This window comes from Protomyctophum parallelum, assembly GCF_964188405.1.
Source record: "Protomyctophum parallelum genome assembly, chromosome: 7".
Lineage (NCBI taxonomy): Eukaryota > Metazoa > Chordata > Actinopteri > Myctophiformes > Myctophidae > Protomyctophum > Protomyctophum parallelum.
The window spans coordinates 18,483,587-18,504,798 of NC_139705.1; the positions used below are offsets into that span (position 1 = coordinate 18,483,587).

The 21,212-nt window shown below is 42.9% G+C and overlaps 1 pseudogene across 1 annotated transcript; it reads left to right on the plus strand.

Annotated features, from left to right (window-relative positions):
- The first annotated feature begins 11,358 nt into the window (after positions 1-11,358).
- On the plus strand, positions 11,359-19,646 carry LOC310861962 (SAM pointed domain-containing Ets transcription factor-like; annotated as a pseudogene). Its single transcript has 7 exons — positions 11,359-11,754; positions 12,557-12,794; positions 14,998-15,071; positions 16,164-16,287; positions 17,163-17,211; positions 18,464-18,604; positions 19,468-19,646. The product of its transcript is annotated as an SAM pointed domain-containing Ets transcription factor-like (transcript).
- Positions 19,647-21,212: the final 1,566 nt, after the last annotated feature.

Consider the following 21,212-nt stretch of genomic DNA (forward strand, 5'->3'; position numbering starts at 1 on the left):
TAAATATATATGAGTATGAGTATGAGTTTTTTAATTTTCTTTTTAAAGTAAAATATCCCTTTCAAGGCTGAAGAAGAGTGCACGCAGGTGTGTTTCTCTTTCTCTTTTTTCCCAGTTTTTTCTCACAGTTTTTTCTCACAGTTGTTAAGGAGTCGGATTACATTTGCCTCCGAGGACTACTGGTCGAATGCTTAATCGTCTGTTCTTACTGGTGATGGTTGGGTCCTACAAAATGCACACATCCCCAGGGGAAGAAAAAAAGAAAGGGAAATGTATCATCACCATCTCCCGCTTGAATGTGAGGCACCCAGGCAGCAGGGAAAAAAACCTATACAGGCCCTTCCATGGGGGGCAGATTACTCAACCAACGGGCCTTCTAACAGACCCCCAGGGGCCCTATCCAGCTCATAGGGTGCCGTGACGCATGTCCAGGTGTATGTAATGTGACTAATGTGATATTAAATTATTTGCAATTCATCAATATCACCTCAGTTTAACCACTTTCAGCCTTTTTTCATATCAAGGCCCATTATCTATTCTGCATCTGAGCCACGGACCACCATTTGATGACATTTATCTTCAAACTAAACAATAATTTGTGTTAATCAATTGGTCCACAATTTCATGCTGTGTTGATCTGAATTAAGTAATGCAGATATTTAACAATAATTTAACTCTTGAGAGTGTAAAAAGGTTTAATTTTACACTCAAGTGTTAAAGATCTATAAAGGGTGTGTGTGTGTGTGTGTGTGTGTGTGTGTGTGTGTGTGTGTGTGTGTGTGTGTGTGTGTGTGTGTGTGTGTGTGTGTGTGTGTGCTGTGCGTGTGTGTGTGTGTGTGTGTGTGTGTGTGTGTGTGTGTGTGTGTGTGTGTGTGTGTGTGTGTGTGCGTGCGTGCGTGAGCGTCAGTTTAAAAGTCAGTTTATCTTGTGAACCCTTCATGTCTGCCATGGGGCCAGGGGCCCCGGGCCCTAACCCTTCACGTTTCTGCCCAGGGGCCACACGTGTGTCACTCGCTGCCAGGCCCCTAACCCTGCTACAGATGATCAAAGACAAAAAAAATATGTAGGTGACTCATAGCTTACTGAGAATGGCTCAAAGTCACACTTACTCGTTTCCTGAAGCATCGCCGCACAGTCGCACACTCATGTCATCGATTAAAGGTTGTTTTTTTTACAACTGTGATTTTCACCCTGACAATTATTTAATTTTCATAATGTTGCTGATGTCTGAGGTGGGTGGGTCTTTCACTACCTTCGCATGATGCTCAGTGACATCATAGAAGGTGGGTTTGTTTCCATGTTTTTTACAAGGAAACTCTGAGAAGGAAGTGAAGTGGTCACGTGACTGGGCTGCGCCATGACACTTTCATGGACACTTTCATGGGAGCCAAACTACCCGTTTGGCAGAATGCATTGGAGTCAATGAGAGCTCAGTGACCAGCTCATGAACAAAGATTATTTATGAACAATTGAGACCTTTTGTAAAGTAATCACTTCTGGAAAATAACAGAAGACATGTAACACATTATTGTCTGCTGTGTTGTTATTCGATGTGTACACTGTGTAATTTTTATAGAGGTATGGTATCTCTATAAAAATAGAGATACCATAAAGTACAGTACATCTCTGAACGCACCAAGTATCGTGAGACTTCCCACCGTTTCCTGTCTGGCAGCCAAATATCGCGATACTTCGGAGCTAGAAACGATACCTGCTGCTGTTTAGATCCTCAGATAAAATTATATACTGTGCACTCTGTGCACATCGAAAAGTAAGTGATTAGAAAACAACCTGTGATATGTCATGTGTTATTTTCCAGAAGTGATTACTTTTCAAAAGGTCACAATTGTTCATGAATAATGTTTGTTATGAGCTGGTCCAGCCAGCTCCATTCACTGCCATGTATTCATTGCACTTCCTGTGTGAGTTTGGCTCCCATGAAAGTGTCCATGAAAGTGTCATGGCGCAGCCCAGTCACGTGACCACTTCACTTCCTTCTCAGAGCTTCCTTGGTTTTTTAGGCATGGTGTTCCGGTGAATTTCACCCGAGTTTAGTGATAGCGATAGAGAAAAATCCCATACACCCACAATGGGCTTTTTTCTCTCACTGGACCTTTCTCACATGTCTCAGAAAAGTGTGTTCCCAGCTCCATTATTATTATTTTTATAGTTTTTTAAATAATACCCAAACTTTTCACAGATTTTCCCCGCTATGATAAATCATGATGAAGTAAAAATAATAATAAGATGAAAGAATAGGTCTATACCTCAAGTTGCCATACTTCAATATATTTTGATTAGAAATATTATTTGTATGGAATATATTACATTGGGTAAAATATACCCATGTTTAGTGATGGTTTGACAAAAGTTGAGTTTAGTAGGGTTAAGTTAGTCTGTACTATATGTAAGAACTAATATTGAATGTAGTAAGAACGATAAGGCAGCGTAGTGTTGGCGTCAAGTAGCTGAACATGCAGTTCTGTTTCTGAGACTTTAAAGAAAGGTCATGAAGGATAATTCATCTGAGTACATAGTACCTCTTTAGACTAGTTAAACACCGCCGCTTAAACAGCTCTGTTTAGCTTAAGCAAACATTACAAGCACGCAGGCACGCACGCAGTCACACACACACACACACACACACACACACACACACACACACACACACACACACACACACACACACACACAGCCACACACACTCACCCTAGGGGTGCCGTGACGAAGTCCAGCGGTGCCACCGTGTTGCAGAATACTTTGATGATATTTGGAATTCATCAATATCACTTCAGTTTAACCACTTCTTAGACCCCCTAGGACAGCAAACACCACACTCACCAAAAATAGCCGATCTACAAGCTCACAACGTGACACGTTGTGAGCCCAGAATATCGGGATGCTGGGGTTATTAAACGTCAAGTAAGTTGTTTTGAGTCTGTAATATAATAGACAACGTTTATACATTTGAATACATTTCCAGCATCGTGGCTATACTGTACGTGTGCGGCCTTTTTCTTCTTTTTCTCTGTGACATTAGCCTTACTCATCTGTGGAGAGAAAAGCCTGGTCACGACCTAAAGCAGAGAGGGTATTGGTGGAGGTTTCGGGCCAGAACAACCGTCAGATGTATTCCCCGGTTACGATATCAATCACAACACTTGTTTCTATATTTCATTTTATTGTATACGCTCCCGGCGCAAGTTGATGTCATATGCCAATGTGTGGTCCAATGATGGAATTAGCACATTCCACTGGTGAACTGAATATGGAGGATCATTATGTAAAACATTAGTCTTAGTGCTCTTTCTGGCTTTATCCTCCTTATGGCAGATGTTGTATTGAGAACTGTACCCATTCTCTCTCTCTCTCTCTCTCTCTCTCTCTCTCTCTCACCAGTGTGTGTGTGTGTGTGTGTGTGTGTGTGTGTGTGTGTGTGTGTGTGTGTGTGTGTGTGTGCGTGCGTGCGCGTGTGCGTGTGCACGTGTGTTGGCATGTAGCTCCTCCCTCTGTCTGTTTACCCACACATCTACTACACACCCATTGGTGGAAAGGAACATTTGTACATTTACTCAAGTACTGTACTTAATTATCTTCAAGACATTAATTAGAAAACTTGTGAAATTGGACATTCAGCATGAGTACTTAATGCTGTTGGTGCTTTAAGTACATTTTGATGCCACTATACTTTTGTATGTTTTACTGCAAGTACATTTTGAATTCCGGACTTTTCAGACTTTTACGAACGGACCATTTATATAATATTGGCGTATTGGCTACATTTTTACTTAAGTATAAAAAACGGAGTAGGCCTACTTTTTTCACCCCCACCAACAACTTGTCTACAAACCTCTGTGCAGATATTGTGGTCCCTGAGGCCAGCCAGCGACTCCCTGTGTTTACCCACAGATGTGATCACCTCCTGAGGCCACAGCGTCGACGCTCTAGCTGGGACTTGGACACACCCCTCCATCACACCCGATGACGTCTGATAGGTGGAGACGAGAGGTTTTATTATCCCTGCCGGTTTGGGAGAAACGTCTTGTATCCAGAAGGCAACGCATGTGGAGGAGCTGAGCTTAATTGTCACATGGTGGTTCACATGCACACTGGAGCGGGAGAACATATATATTCTTTACGATGAGGAACTATACGTCGACAACTTAACTCATTGCCCGCCACTGAAAAACCCTGGGCGCTGTCGACTACCGCCACCGTACTGTCGGCTACCGCCACCGTACTGTCGGCTACCACCACCGCACTGTCGGCTACCGCCACCGTACTGTCGGCTACCGCCACCGCACTGTCGGCTACCGCCACCGCACTGTCGGCTACCGCCACCGCACTGTCGGCTACCGCCACCGCACTGTCGGCTACCGCCACCGTACACTCTCGTTCTATTTTGCTTGGAAAATAAGACCGTTTTTTTGTTAGTGAAAATCAGCTAAAGCTAATGTGATCATCGTCTATTTAAGAGTCTTCAGAAGCATTAATATTTCAACCGTGCGATAACCGGGATTTAGTATTGATCCGCTAACATCGGCGTGTTATTGTTCAATCCAGCCGTAATCTGAGCCGTAATTCTGAGAAAAAGGGCTATATATATCTGCGCAAACACACCGAGCCGAGCGTTGCCCGCTTTTCGGTAAAAATACGAGCGAGACGATTATGAATGAATACAAAGCTCAAAAACAAGTTTAAGGCGTTCCTAGCGCCATGGGATTTCATGGAAAAGACATTAATTAATTCCTTGACGTTCAATGAGTTAACTGTCCAGTGTCTTCATCTGAGGGGACATCTAACCGTCACTGGTCCCAGTGTGGGAGCCGTCACCTCTGAGGGGACATCTGCCGGGTCGTTCTGGACTGGTCGGTCATCGACTCCCCAACGCTGTCCATCACAACGTCTGTCCATCAGAAGAAACGGACACCTCCACTCTCCTTTTAACCAGGTAAGAGTCACTATGTTTAACATAGTGTTAGTGGTGTTGTCCCGATACAACAGAAAGACTTTAAGAGAGAGGTTTAAGTCAAGCACTTGTTTGACTTATTTTTTAAAGCAGTGGTTTTCAACCCTTTTTGTAACAAGGCCCATTATTGGGCATTTTGAGCCATGGACCACCATTTGATTATAGATTTAGCCTCTCAGAACCAAAACTATTAACATTTTGTTGTTGGATATGTTTTGGCCACAATTCCATGCTGCATTGATGTTGGTACCATTAAGAGAGATAACACGCAAATGTTGATCAAAATAACAATTATTCTAATACATTTTCTAATTATTGTGTAGACGTTTGTAAATTAAGTAATGCAGATGTTTAAAGGTATATTCAGTGATTTCACTTAATTCAAATATCACTTATTATTTTGTTTTGTTGTGATAATCCTCCCTACTATAGAGTGTGCTGCCATATAAGGAGTTCCTCCCTGTCCCCAGTTAACCCCTGGGGGTCAAAAAACCTTAGGTTTCGTTTTTGACTCTCTATCCTGATTGGACGAAAGGCTGGGTCCCACAGCCAAAAACGAAACCTAAGGTTTTTTGAGTGAAATCACTGAATATACCTTTAACAATAATTTAATGTAAAATATGAAACCAAATGGACCCGTATGGCTCTATTTGGTTTCATTTTGCACTCTCAAGAGTTAAATATCTTTAGCGGTCCATTTGGTTACCAACTCTCCATCATTTAGCTGGGGACCACCTGGAACCCCCTCAAGGACCACAGGTGGTCCCCAGAAAGCCACAGTAGTTGGCTCCAGGTGCTATACGTTTTGAATGTAGTATAATGTTCAGCAACTACAGACAAAAAAAGAGAATTGTGTGTGAATCGTGCATGATTCTTGCAATATCATGCACCTCTAGCCCTGCTGAGCCAAAAAGGTTTGAGAACCACAGGTCTGAAGTACTGCTATAGTCATAGCAACGCTTTGTGATGTATGATTCATTCATTTTCACGCTGGCCCCAAAACCACTGAACAATGTCGGCACAGAAGGTATGTTTAATTAATCATACTGTACATTGTATCACAAAGCAATCAGCCAGAATCCGTCCAGACACACCTGACAACTTTTTCATGCCCTACTTAATAATGAGCCATTTACATAGATATTGAGTCTGAAGGCAGTGCCCATGTGTTTGTACAGTAGTTACAGGTGGTGTGAGTGACACATGGGTGTGTGGATCGGGGTGCACACATTGGTTAGACATATACTAACTATAGTGGAGGGGGATTAATCAGCATTGGTTCGATTTATTAATTTATGTATTAGTTTGAATTATTAAATGTGCACCCCGAGACAGGCATTAGTCCGACAACACCTTGGCTCCCGACATGCATGGCAAGTTAAGACTAACCCGTGGCTGGTTAAAACAAGCCCCTGGCTTCCTGTGAGGTTAGGGTTTGGGGTATGGTGTCAGACTAATTCTGTAGGACTGTTAGTACGTTAGGGTTAGGGTTTGGGGTATGGTGTCAGACTAATTCTGTAGGACTGTTAGTACGTTAGGGTTAGGGTTTGGGGTATGGTGTCAGACTAATTCTGTAGGACTGTTAGTACGTTAGGGTTAGGGTTTGGGGTATGGTGTCAGACTAATTCTGTAGGACTGTTAGTACGTTAGGGTTAGGGTTTGGGGTATGGTGTCAGACTAATTCTGTAGGACTGTTAGTACGTTAGGGTTAGGGTTTGGGGTATGGTGTCAGACTAATTCTGTAGGACTGTTAGTACGTTAGGGTTAGGGTTTGGGGTATGGTGTCAGACTAATTCTGTAGGACTGTTAGTACGTTAGGGTTAGGGTTTGGGGTATGGTGTCAGACTAATTCTGTAGGACTGTTAGTACGTCGGAACCCGTGTGCACCCGTGTGGCTTGCCTGCACACACTTTAAATCTTGTGTTTGGCAACAACTCACAATAATTATGACTTTATCATATCTTGCAAAAAAACAACCCACTAAAACCTGGAAAGCATCCGTGCCATTTGAGTTTTTTTATTTTTTTACGTTGGCTATTAAAATATACCAGATCTACAAGCTCACAGTGCGTCACAAGCTTGTAGATCTGCTATTTATGGTTGAAAATGTGTGCATATGGGGGGGTCCATGACAATGAAAAGGTTTGAGCACCACTGAAAACTAATAGGATTTTGAGGACATTAGATGTCTTCTAAATTCTACAAATTGGTCTTAATCTTACCGTCGGAGGTTGGCATTATGGTCTTAATGGGTTAATACATGCACACGCACACACGCACACACACGCGTGTGTGCTCGCGCGCACACACACACACACACACACACACACACACACACACACACACACACACACACACACACACACACACACACACATACACACACACACACACACACACACACACACACACACACACACACACACACACACACACACACACACACGCATGCATAGATGCACGCACTGCACAGCCACACTCACAGTGTAACAGATTGATAAATAGGTGTGTACGGTATGAGTGCATAGTGTGTGGGTTGTGTTATCATCGCTGTTCTATTGTCTACAGTGTGAAGGAATGCAGTGACCTGTGGCCTGGATCAACCCATGTCTCTGATAGCACATTATTATTATTATTATCACATAAATACCAAGCTGCTCTATTTATCTGTAAAGGCATTACTGAGACTGTTTGACTGAGCATAACAGCACCTTTCCAAGATAGCAAAAATCTACAATCTACAAGCTCAAAACTTGTCGCGCTGCGACGCGCTTTGAGCTTGTAGATCGGCTATTTTAGCTATATTCAAATTGAAATCTTGAATTATTTTTTGCTATTTTTGAATTGGAATCCTGAAAATTAAATTTTTTAAATAATTAAATGCCTTTAATTATAATGCTTGTTGCTTGTTGAGCAATGAGTTACGGAAGTAATTAAAGCGGCTCATGTTTGCATGTTGTGAAATTGTAACAGCTGAAAGTGAAACCAACATTATACCAGTATTCTGACATTAACCTGAGGGCCACATTAAGCTGCATGTGGCCCCCGGGACGCCAGTTGCCCACCCCTGCTCTATACGGAAATAGCAAGACTATAGGGTATAGTTGTGCCCTAAACGTTGGTGCGGAACTAGCATTGCGTGGCCAGCCTTCATCTGCCTTTGCGATGCATATTTTCCCCAGGCAGATTAAGCCTGGCTCCTCTCAATTGTGGGAGGACTTCACGGCCAAAGTGGTGACGAGCCAACCCGATTCGTCTGGAGCCAGGCTATATCCAACCAGGGCCCAGTATATGCAAATATGGGGCGGAACATTGCAGAAAGAAATCGAATGCTGAGAGGGACGAGACTAATATCCACGTTCGGAACTCTTACTTGAACCAAAAGATTACTTTGAAATGGTTCCAAGAATCTATAGATTGTGGACCCTGTTGTAAACAAGTGTAATGCTTTACTAGTGTGTCGTCCACAGTAGCAGTTTTTCTATTGAGTTGTGCTTTCATTTGAAATATGGATGTCGCCTCCGATCCAATCCTGATACCTCATTAGCCGATACCAGTGTCGTGATCTCATGTTGTGTTTATAGATATCTAGCTATATATATATATCTCGTGTTGTGTTTATAGCAGACTCCTCACTCAAATGTGCACTTGCAGTTTGGGCAACTCCAAAGCAAACTCCACATGTCCCAACATTTTATTTACCTGCCATAGTGTCAACCCCTTACCCCTGTGCACGGATCGGTGGTTAGACATATTAGATATATTCACCGATACCGATATGACCCCATATGACAAATAAGGGCTGATCCGATACTTTTCCCCGATACTGATACAGTATCGGGACATCTCTAATTTGAAATGTACCCATTTTGCAAACTGTTAATAAATACTTCAATCAATCAATAGAACGGAACCAGTGGAACCATGTGTATGTGTTTGGCACAAACAAGGGACTAAATACATTTTGCTCCTATGCCACCAAAATGTGGAACGCCCTACCAACGTCATTAAGACATGCATGTGAATCCCTTGACTCCTTCAAAACCACTCTCAAAGGGCACCTACGTCCTCGGACGGCTGCAATTCGAAACCGACCCCCGTAAAATCTGAATCCCCACCCACCCCTTTTTCCCCTCACTGTATATGTTTTCTTTTCCCTTTTTACCTCCTTTATGATGATGATTTCCAGTTTTTTGGCTATAAGTGTATATTTGTATGTCTCTAAATGTTATGATGAATTGAACAAGGTGGACCCTCTTGTAAACAAGTGTAGTGCTTTATTGGGTCGTCCACTCACAGTTAACAGTTTTTTGTATTGAGTTGTGCTTGAAATGTACTGTAATTCTGCAAACTATTAATATATACTTCAATCAATCAATCAATCAATCAATCAATCAATCAACCAATCAATCAATCAATCAATCAATCAATCAATCAATCAATCAATCAATCAATCAGTTCTAGAACCAAAGGTGGAAAAGGGGCCTGAGAGTGTACTAATGGAACCAAATCCTTTAGGTTCCCTTTTTACACTCTCAGAGTTAAATTAACACTGAGGTTTTCACAGTGTATGAATCAAGTTGATCCAGTTTTAGCTGGCTGATTGACATACTTACAGTTAATAGCTGGAGGCCAAGAAAAATTAATGTACGTATACTTTTACTCTATACTAGATACAAATAATGTAAATACCTTTACTCTACTGTAGACAAATAATGTAAATACTTTTTACTCTGTAGATACAAATAGTTGCACTCTACTGTAGGTAAAATAAAATCACACCCGTGGAAGTGAGGGGCGCTCTTATCATCGTACATCATCATGACGTAAAATAGACACGCACTTTGCTCAGACACTGACGTAATATTCTCCATTCATTGTCAAAGGGAATTTAATGTTTGTGTAGGACGAAGTGTCCTATATTCACTAAATAGGATATAAATACTTCATTAGACCCCTTTGTGTGGTTATGTTCAATGATGTCTTCCCTTTGTATTTAGGGTTCCTTCCTGGAGGCTGAAAACCTTGACAGTCAAACGAAAGAAAAATAAATCACACCCGTGTGATGTGAGGGGCGCCATTATCATTATACATCATCATACATCATCTCATGAACAACTGAATGTATGTGATTGGTTAGCCGATTTGCTCGTCTACATATGACGTAAATTGTCCATTCATTGTCAATGTCATTTAATGTTTGTGTTGCCACACATTTACGTCATATTTGAGGCACATGCCCTTTCATTGTCAATGGCAAATATGACACATATGGGGACAAACGCTGTAGGAGGGGCTAGCACCCCTCAAAAACAGTGATATAGTGACGTCACAATAAGACCTTTCTTACTGCAGGGTCACTCTGGAAGCTCCAGCTCCATGGTTCTCACACAGTAAATGTCATGTTTTGTCACCTACACGTGACATGTTTACTGTAGGATCACTACTGTTTAAACATTGAGCCTTTTGAACGTGGTTTCAGCACAGATCTAACATGGAGCGATGTCGTCCACCCCTTCTATATTCGCTCGCAGAGTCTCTATTTGAGCGAGGTTTCGCGGTCCCAAACACGCTTATTGGTTGAGATCTACACGCTACTATTTATTAGTTATATTTAATTGGTTCAGGCTACGTTGCAACGCAATGGCCGACGCTCCATATGAGGACAGTTGTTTTGCGCAATATCGCCTCGGAACGCTCACTCCTTGCCTGTGTAGATGAGGTGTAACACAAACATTAAATGCCATTGACAATGAATGGAGAATTAAGTCATATGTGTCTGAGCAAATCGGCTCTTTTCAAACACAAACATTAAATGCCATTGACAATGAATAGCGAATTAAGTCATATGTGTTGCACGGGTGTGATTTTTATAAACTGCGCGCTACGGGGCTCTAGCCCCTCTTTGTCACCACACGTCTCAATATTTGCCATTGACAATGAAAGGAGAAATTAGGTTAAATGTCCGCCAAATATGACATAAATTAAACATTAAAACATTAAACACCATTGACAATGAAGAGAAAATGTACGTCATATGTAGACGAGCAAATCGCTAACCAATCACATAAATTCAGTTGTCATTTTACTTGTTCATTGTGAAAAGGGGGACTTTTTTGAGGGGAATCAATTAAACATTGTTAGGACTATAGTCTGTCCTACATTGTAAATTAGTATCTTCTTCCTACTAGTATGTCCTACAATGTAAATAGTTTCTTCTTCCTATGTTCCTACGGCTACTAGTCTGTCCTACATTGTAAATAGTTTCTTCTTCCTATAGTTCCTAAGTTCGTATGTCCTACTGTACATTGTAAATAGTTTCTTCTTCCTAAGTTCCTAATAGTATGTTCTATATTGTAAACAGCGTCTTCTCCCTCCTGCGTTGCAGAATGGGGAGTCCTGGCTGTGTGGCGCTCTACATGGGACCTCCTCTCCTTCACCCCCACCCGGACCCTGTGAGGCCGTGGCACCCCCACCCCCACCACGGTGACCTCATCACGGAGGACGTCAAGCCCCCTCGTGGTCTGCTGGGGCTCCCGGACCCCCCCAACAACAACAACAACGACGGCTGGCCGGGGACGGGGACGGGGGTCTACCACCACCACCACCAACACCTGCCCTTGTGCTGTGAGGACAGCAGCAGCAGCCTGAGCCCCCCACCCTGGATACTGAAGGAGAGCAGCCTCAGCCCCCCACCCTGGATACTGAAGGAGAGCAGCCTCAGCCCCCCACCCTGGATACTGAAGGAGAGCAGCCTCAGCCCCCCACCCTGGATACTGAACAAGGTTATTATTGCGAACGCAGTGATTGCGAATGCAATGAGCACTAACTATGAGACCTAGCAGAACATGTCTGTCTGTCTGTGTGTGTGTGTCACGCTGTAACACCACCCGCCCACTATACCAGAGGGTGCAGCTGTATCACACACACGAAAAAAACACACACACACAACTTAACTTAAAAAAACTTAACTTAAAAAATAACTTAACTTAAAAAAATATTTAAAAGAAAAAACCTTAAAAACCTTAAAAATCTTAAAAAACACTTAAAAAAATCAGTTTTTTAATTTACAAGCTGCGTTCGCTTCCCGCGTTCGCGCGTCTTACTTGTTATGGATGTCCCGATCAGGTTTCTTTTTGCTCCCGATCCTATTCCGATCATCTGATTTTGAGTATCTGCAGATACAGATTTTTCCCGATCCGATATGTATAACATATCACAATAGTACAATATCCAACATCATAGACAATTATATCATGATATGGATATAATGTTGATACTAGGCATGTCCCGATTTAGCTCCTACTAAAACGGATCTTTTTCCATGGCAAGGTTCTGTATCTTTGGCCTGATGCGATACAGGGGATGATCACTGTCATGTGATATTGAAAGTGCTAGCCGTGTGTGTGATGGCCTTATTGTTCATATCAGAAAGTGTTGGTGTGGGAAGTCCGATGATCTTGGAAGCAATGCGGGTAATACTGAAAGGTTTGTTTCTGTTGTTGGGCATGGACAGTATATGTTGTATAGAAACATTGCAACAGTACGACAGAACAGGTCGAATATAAATGCTTGTGTTCAATAAAGATGACGGAGACCTGTCCGCTGTCCCCCGGCGTGTCCCTGATGTCCTCCAAGGCTCCAGAGCTGATGTGTCCTGTGGTCCACCATGCCCAGGGGGGGACGGGGACCCCCATCCAGGGGGGGACGGGGACCCCCACCCAGGAGCTGGAGGAGCGCTGTCTGGAGCAGGTGCAGAGCCTGGTGGTGGGCGAGGTGCTGAAGGACATCGACACGGCCTGCAAGCTGCTCAACATCACAGCAGGTATAGGGACGGGGTTACATGGTGCATTAAAGATGGAGTGCCACAATTGTTTTATTTTTCCAGTTTTTCATGTGTCTATGAGGTGACAGTACTTCATTAGACACCCTGGAGTTGTTTGTATGTGCAATGGTGTATTAACTTTGTATTTAGGGTTTCTTCCTGGAGGCTGAACCCTTGACAGTCAAACGGGCCAATGAAGTAAACAGTAATATAGTGACACCACACTATCAACCCCCTCCCCTAACCCCTCCCCCTTTATCATACAACTACAGCTGTGGGTGTGGCTTCAGTTCAGGTCGATCACCACCCATCACCACCCACCAGGCAAACCAGGCATACTTAATGAACTGGTGGGCGTGTCCACATAAAAGCATGATTTGAACAAATACTGTACACTTTTTGGAAAAAGTTCTTCCCCCTTATATTGTAATAATACCTGATGATCATGTTATAGGGTGGAAAAAATGGTGGCACTCCATCTTTAACACTTTCATGTCCCAGGAATGGGTGGACCAAAGGAGAGGTCCCAGCTTGATTATTTTTTTAAGAATATTTTTTAAATAAATATCCACAGAAACCATCGATTTTGTCCCCTATATGATAGGGCCCACTATGATATATATTTTTTTTGTTTGTTTGTTTGTTTGTTAAAAAGTCATGATGAATTAAAGAAGAGTAGGCCTACCTCAAGTTGCCATTGCTGTACTTCAATATATTTTGATGAGAAATAGTTTTATGGAATATTATTACATTGGGTAAAATTCTGTGTTTAGTGTTGTTTTGACAAAAGTTATGCATATTGTTCTAGGGTTAATGCAGGAAAATATTTTTTTTTTACTCGAGTCGTGACCATAACAATTGCTTAAAGTGTTTGATCTCACGCGGACTCCCGTACGACCATTATCCACTGAAACAAAGAGCTTTTGAGGAACACTGCCTATACCGTGTGACATTAATGGTAGAAGTGTTGCCAAACAAACCCTCTAAACTTCTAAAGCATCTTTCACTCCTTTGTGTGTCTGTATCGCCGCCTGTCTCTCTGAACGCCCTGTGCAAACGTCTCTCTGTGTTGACAACACACACCGCCGTCATCTCCACTTTCCCAATAACTTTTAGGAGCTTTCCACTTGACATTAAGGTTCAATGATCCACTGTTTACTTTATAATAACTTTTAGAAGCTTCTCTCTTGACATTAAGGTTCAATGATCCACTGTTTACTTCATAGCACTGGAACAGGACCTGTTAAAGGCCAAGCCGTTCGGTTTAATTGGTTGCATGTTCACAGGTTGGCGTGCGTGCATGTGTGTGTCTGTGTGTGTAGCAGAGTGGCTCCCAGTCTCAGTCTGATGGCCTAAAAAGTCTAATATCTCCCCTGAGTCACAGGGATGCCTTTGGTTTAGTGGTTAAGATGTTGGCTTTCCATGCGGTAGACCCAGGTTCAATTCCCAGGTGTGAGTGTGCATGCGTGCGTGTGGCCTGTGGGGTCGTGGAGAACTCGCCTTCGGCTCGTCCCTGCAGCAATGCAGGCATGCCATTGATGACAGTAACGCACACCCTTGAGTGTAATATTGCGATTATACAACTGTTACCCTTAAAACTAAGATAATTGCTAAAGAAAATCGTATTTTTTTAATGACAGATGTAGCCACTACGACCACAAATGTCCCAAGAAACTAGCTAGCCTAGCAACTGAGTCTGCTGCGCTCATGCAGGTGTTTTGATTAGGTGTTGGATCCAGTACCTTGCCTAGTAAATACATGTGTTGATGTCCAGTGCAATGCATAAATCCAACATGTTGATGTCCAGTGCCATGCCTAAATCCAACATGTTGATGTCCAGTGCCTTGCCTAAATCCAACATGTTGATGTCCAGTGCCATGCCTAAATACATGTGTTGATGTCCAGTACCTTGCCTAAATACAACATGTTTTGATGTCCAGTACTTTGCCTAATCAACATGTTGATGTCCAGTGCCTTGCCTAAATACATGTGTTGATGTCCAGTGCCTTGCATTTGATGTATTACCATGTATTGTTGTTGTTGCTTACTGTAAATCGCTCTGGATTAAGACCGTCTGCTAAATGCCTAAATTGTAATTGTGAATTGTAAAGCTGTCCTTTTAAAGTTGTCTCTTCCATTCCAGAACCTACTAAAGTTGTCTCTTCCATTACAGAACCTACTAAAGTTGTCTCTTCCATTACAGAGCCCATGGATTGGAGCTGTGTTCACGTCCAAAAGTGGTTGCTGTGGACAGAGCATCTGTACAGACTACCTCAGGTGTTAATAACAATAACAATAATAATAATAACAACAACAACAACAACAATAATAATAACTAGAAGCTCGACCGCTCTAGCACCACAGAAAGAAAAAGAAAAAAAAGGTGTAATGCAGAAACCTGTGGCCTGTTACCAGGGATGCGTCGCTGTTTGATGACGTTGTGTAGTGGTCATAATAATAATAATAGCTCAGATTTATATAGCGCTTTTCTAAGTACCCAAATCGCTTGGTAAATGGTCAAAAGAGGTGGCTGAAATGTTCCTGAATTTTAACTGTACAATAATATGTGAAGACATTGAGGGCGGGATAATAAGTCTAGAACCTTGGCAGAGTACTTAATACGTATGAATAGTCTGTGGAAGTGTGGAGGCAAGTGGAGTGCTGGTAAGCTCGGCCCTAGCAACCAGACACCGCGTTGATTTTTTACCGGTATTCTGATTCTGGTAGTGGGACGTGGGCATAGAGTATAAAGAAGGATAGAGACCGAACTGGAGCGTTAGCCCCCCCCCCCCCCCCCCCGCTATTCATGTCAGTGGAAGTTGCTCAGTGGCGTTTTGAAGCACGCTTCCGGAAGTAATTAAAACTCAATGGCTCGAGCGAGCGGAAGTTTAGCCTAGCCTAGCCCCAGACCTCAATTTTGAGGTCTGGGCTTACGCACGTGACGTCATGAACGTCCGTCCACTTCGATTAAAGTGCTGCAATTCCACATTTCGCCAGTATGTAGTGGCATCTTCAACGTTGGATAGCCTTACTTTGGCTTGGATGTGGGTCATGGCCAAAATAATACGATTTGTGCCGGGTGGGCGGCCTCTCCCGTAAGAAGTCAGGGCATCCGCGAGAGACTCGGAGTATAACCGCTGCTCCTTTCCTTGGAGAGGAGGTGGTTCAGGCATCTAGTACGAATGCCTCCTGAGCGCCCTATACGGAGGTCTTTGCTGCACGTCCCATTGGGAGCAGACCCCGGGGCAGATCAAGGACCGGATGTGGGATTATATCTCCTTCACCCTTGAACGCCTCGGATCTGCTAGGAGGAAGTGGCTAATGTTGCTCGAAGAAGATGATGATAATGATAATTGTTATGACCTCCAGGTGTGTAAGGTGTTCCAGGAGCTGACAGGGAAAGATCTGTGCTCCATGACCGAGGAGGAGTTCAGACAACGTTCCTCACAGTGTGGAGACATGCTGTACGCTCACCTGGACATCTGGAGGTCAGGTAGGAGCACTGAGATACTTGGGAGGGGGGGTTAAGTAAGTAAGTACAGTTCACAGACAATTATATTGTTGTAGTTGAGTCCACCCAAAGCGAGTCAGAGTCGAGACCAAGTCCGAGTTGGGTTAATTCCGAGTCAAGACCGATTGTGCGAGATGGTCGAGTCCAAGTCGAGACAGAGACCGACGGGAGGCAAAACCGGGTCGACACCGAGACCAGATTTATTCGTTTTATTTCTTCTTCAGGTAGAGAAAACACTGGCAGACGCGTAAGCTCTTATAATGTTAATGTGAACTTGTGAAGTGAATGTGCTCCTCATAATATTGGTATAACAAAAGGATTTTGTTGCATTGTAGTGAATCGTTTTAGGCGGAAGGGGAGCTCATTCCATAGCCTATGTAGGGGCAAAACTTGCAAAGGCTCGATCAGCTTTTGTTTTTTAATTTTGTGAGAGAAAACAGGTCTGGTCCAGCACTTCAAACATGTTGCACATGTTAATATAAAAATCACACCTGTGTGAACTGAGTGTTGCAACTCCCCTCTCCCCCTGCCACAGCCCCCCCTCTCTCTCTCTCTCTCTCTCTCTCTCTCTCTCTCTCATTAGCAGGCAACAGTGCAGCACTATTTCTCTCTCTCTGTTTCTGGCACAACAGCACCACTTTTGCCTTTACTGGTACTCATAGTCACATGCATAGTCACATAGGTAGGTTAACACGGACATTGCTGTTCCTTGGAGTGGTTGCACCACTCAAAAATAGTACAGTGTAAAAAAGGATGGGGACCACTGTTTTACCATGTGGGGAGGGTGGTGAAATCCAGGTTATATTACATTGATTGCCTTTCTTTCTTTCTCTCTTTCTTTCTTTCTTTCTTTCCAGCTGCTGGTATGAAGGAGCGCTGCCCTCTAGCAGATGGAAAAGCTGGCAAGTTCTGAGATTACATGTGTATTGTCTTGACTTCATGTCTTTTGATTATGGATATATCACAGATAATACACACATTTATTGATAGACCAAGTGTAGCAATGTTGAATGGAAAAGTAATTAAACCCCTCTTTTTCTTTGTTCTCAAAATTGCTAAATACAACGCACAACTTAGTATGGATACAATCACTTATTTGCATCGCAAAACGATTCATACCGATTATTTGCATTGCAAAGCGATACTGTCACACTCTGCCTATAGTGTGGGTACTGTTTGTCAAAAGACACTGGTTTAAAATTGTAAAAAACTGGAAAGTTTATGAAAAGAACAGACGACCAGTGATCAAAAATGAACAAAAGTACAACATTAAGTGAACAGATTGGCCTGGTGTTCACACCTGTACTACATTAAGTGGACAGATTGGCCTGGTGTTCACACCTGCATAACATTAAGTGGACAGATTGGCCTGGTGTTCACACCTGTATAACATTAAGTGGACAGATTGGCCTGGTCTTCACACCTCCACAGTCCTTCACTCAATGGCTCAGTGGGCCAGTGGCACTGGCAGGTCTCCCTACTTATATAGGCTAAGCCCCTCCCATTGGACCATACCAAGTCTGAACATTACATCCAGAGACATTGCATAGATATCACATACACATTACATCCAGAGACATTACATATCACATACACTTTTAAAGTTACTCATCAAAATGTCCAGTTTGTCCACATAATAATATAAATAATAATTAGAGTACTCAATTTCCCACTCTACACAAAACCAATGTTGGCATGTTCCCCACGTATAGGCTATATAGCTGGTAGTTGCTCCCTACAATGGAGTCAACAATCAATTATCAATCAAGCACCACACAATATATATTTAAAGTCAAACAAATGGCATTCTCTGCAACATAAACAATGAAGAATTCAAACTTCAATCCTGTTTGTTAAATTCAGTGTCAGGGCGTGTCGTTGCTCACGTTTGCTTGAGATGCCGCCCCTCCGTCGCTGTCAAAACAGTAGCCGAAACGCACAGAGATCTTGGTAGGTCAGCAGACGGCTATACTGATACCATTCAATGGGCTGATTAAATGGGATATAATGTCACGTTCAGTCAGCCCATTGCATTGATAGCATTTGAACCGGGTGGTATTAGACTTTTAGCTCATTAGGCAGAGGCTCTTCTACACACTGTCAAATAGGTGTCCTCTGATGTGCCTGTTTGTGCGTGCGTGCGTGCGTGTCCGTGCAGGTGCCGAAGACCCCTGGCCAGAGGAGGTGTCCTGCCCCCCCCTCAGCCAGCAGCCCATCCACCTGTGGCAGTTCCTCCGAGAGCTGCTGCTCAAACCGCACAACTACAGCCGCTCTATACGCTGGCTCAACAAGGACAAAGGTTTGTGTGTGTGTGTGTGTGTGTGTGTGTGTGCGTGTTGGCGAGTCAAGATCAAGTGTGGGAGGGGGTCGAGACTAAGACAGAAGGGAGGCAGTCGGGCCAGCTGCACTCCGTTACTTAGATATGTCTATATACACCAGACATCTCTTGACTTAATTAACTTAACTAAATAATGTTAATGTGAATGGGCTCCTCATAATATAGTCTGGCAACCAACAGGGTTCTCTTGTTCAAAGTGTTAAATTCGGTATATATATTTATTATTTTGGCCTAAAATATTATCTATATTATATACATACATTCATGAATCCATCTGATCATCATTAAGCAATTTGTTTTATAGAGGGTTATATGTGACCATACCATTAATAAGCTACATAAGACAACATTTTCAAAATCATTATGCTTTAAGTAACATGTGACGTGTCAAACTAAACTAGGGGGTTTTCATGATTCTGAATTGATTCCAGGCAATAGTTTTGCACAAAACACACCCCTTGGGCTAAGAACGGCCATAGCCACTTGCACAAATGTGCCCAAAATGTGCTGCTGACCTCATCACATTTGTGATGATGCTATGGCCGTTTTTAGCCCAAGGCCATTAGTTTGTGGAAAACTGACCGACTATCGTAAACGATACAGAGCCACCTCCCCGACAATACCGCAGAGACAATGTGTTTATTTTTGGACCACGATGCTTGTATGAGACGATTCTAAGATGACCCGATGCTATTCTCCATAGAGAAATTACTTCCCAGGGGATGAACGAGTGACGTCAGTCAGGCACTTCGGTAGTCTATATGATGTTGTTGTTGTTTGTTTTCAATAATATTTGACCGTCTTCACTGATCCTATGTGGACAGGGATCTTCAAGATAGAGGACTCGGCTCACGTGGCCCGGCTGTGGGGCATCAGGAAGAACCGTCCCGCTATGAACTATGACAAGCTGAGCCGATCCATTCGCCAGTACTACAAGAAGGGCATCATACGCAAGCCTGACGTCTCCCGGAGACTAGTCTACCAGTTTGTCAACCCCGTGTGAGCTGAGGCAGGAGGTCCGGGACCCCTAGGGGGTCCATTTGGTTCCATTTGTACACTCTCAGAGTAGAGTTACACACCCGTGCGGGACCATTTGGAACCCACTCAAAGGACACTTTGAGACCCACTGGTGTAGTGGAGTGTTTCCAGTGAGCCAACGAGCCAACGACTGTGTTGACCAGAATGGAACAGAGCCTTCATTAGTATAACTGACTCTGTTTGAACAGAATGGAACAGAGCCTTCAATTAGTATAACTGACTCTGTTTGACCAGAATGGAACAGAGCCTTCATTAGTATAACTGACTCTGTTTGAACAGAATGGAACAGAGCCTTCAATTAGTATAACTGACTCCGTTTGAACAGAATGGAACAGAGCCTTCATTAGACCTGTGCCCGTCGGCCACCGGCCTACTTGGGAAAATGGGAACGTTGCAAGTTGGGAACTATAGTCTGCAATACCCGTTGTCATAGCACCTATTTTAACCCGTCTGTCTGTGTCCCTTTTGTGTCCATATATGGAGATCTCTGTATCTGTCTGTAAGCCTGTGTCAGTAGCATCCTTAACACTGACTCTGTTTGAGCAGCTGCAGAATGCAACAGAGCCTTCATTTGTATTATCGGTAACAGGAAGGAAGTCGGAACAGATCCAGAAGTAAGAGTCATTTCCAAAATGGCTGCTATGCATAGAGCCTATATTCCAGACTATAAGGATATACTAGTACTAACATAAGATTAAAGGGATGTTTCACTTACAAAAATAAATGAGTAATTTCATCGTCTACTCAGGCTTTTGTGAACAGCCAGGACAGTTTTTAAGTTGCTCGATTCAGTATTTAGATATTTGATATTTGATATTTCAGACACGCTCCCTTCCTATACAAAACAATTGTAACTTCAAACTCCATTTTAACCATGATAGATTCATCGGAGACACCCGTCCTTGGTTCTGGTGACTATGGGCTGTATTTTGCGTGTCTTAAGTACCAGGTCTTATTACCTAACTTGAGTAAACTAAAGACCTGGAGGCGTGATCAATGCTCTTTGGCCACTCAGAATAGCCAAATGGCATTGATCACGCCTCCAGGTCTTTAGTTTACTCAAGTTAGGTAATAAGACCTGGTACTTAAAACACGCAAAATACAGCCCACACTGTCCTACTCGCGAGTGGGTCATGTTTTTTCAATTATTCTTTCTTCTTTTTTCATTTTCCCAAAAACATATTAAAAATAAATGAAAAAAGTAACGTTTCTTTTTGAACGGGGCCTGACGCCTTATTCTGTTCAATTGGAAATCAGCTATTCCCCCATCACATCGACGCTGGGTCGGAGATGTGATGGCACACCTAAATCTTGAGAAGCTCAAATATTCCACCAGTCGCTCCGCCCAAAAATTCTATGAGGTTTGGCAGCCATTTTTGGACTATTTTAAACAAAAATCCAGACTGAGGATGTTCAGGTGTAGGACGGTTGTCTAGTAGTTTAATTACTCCTGTATGGCAAGTGACAATCTGTGTGAGAACAATGTAATGTGATGCAATATGATATGACCTTATTAACTTTATACTTTTAT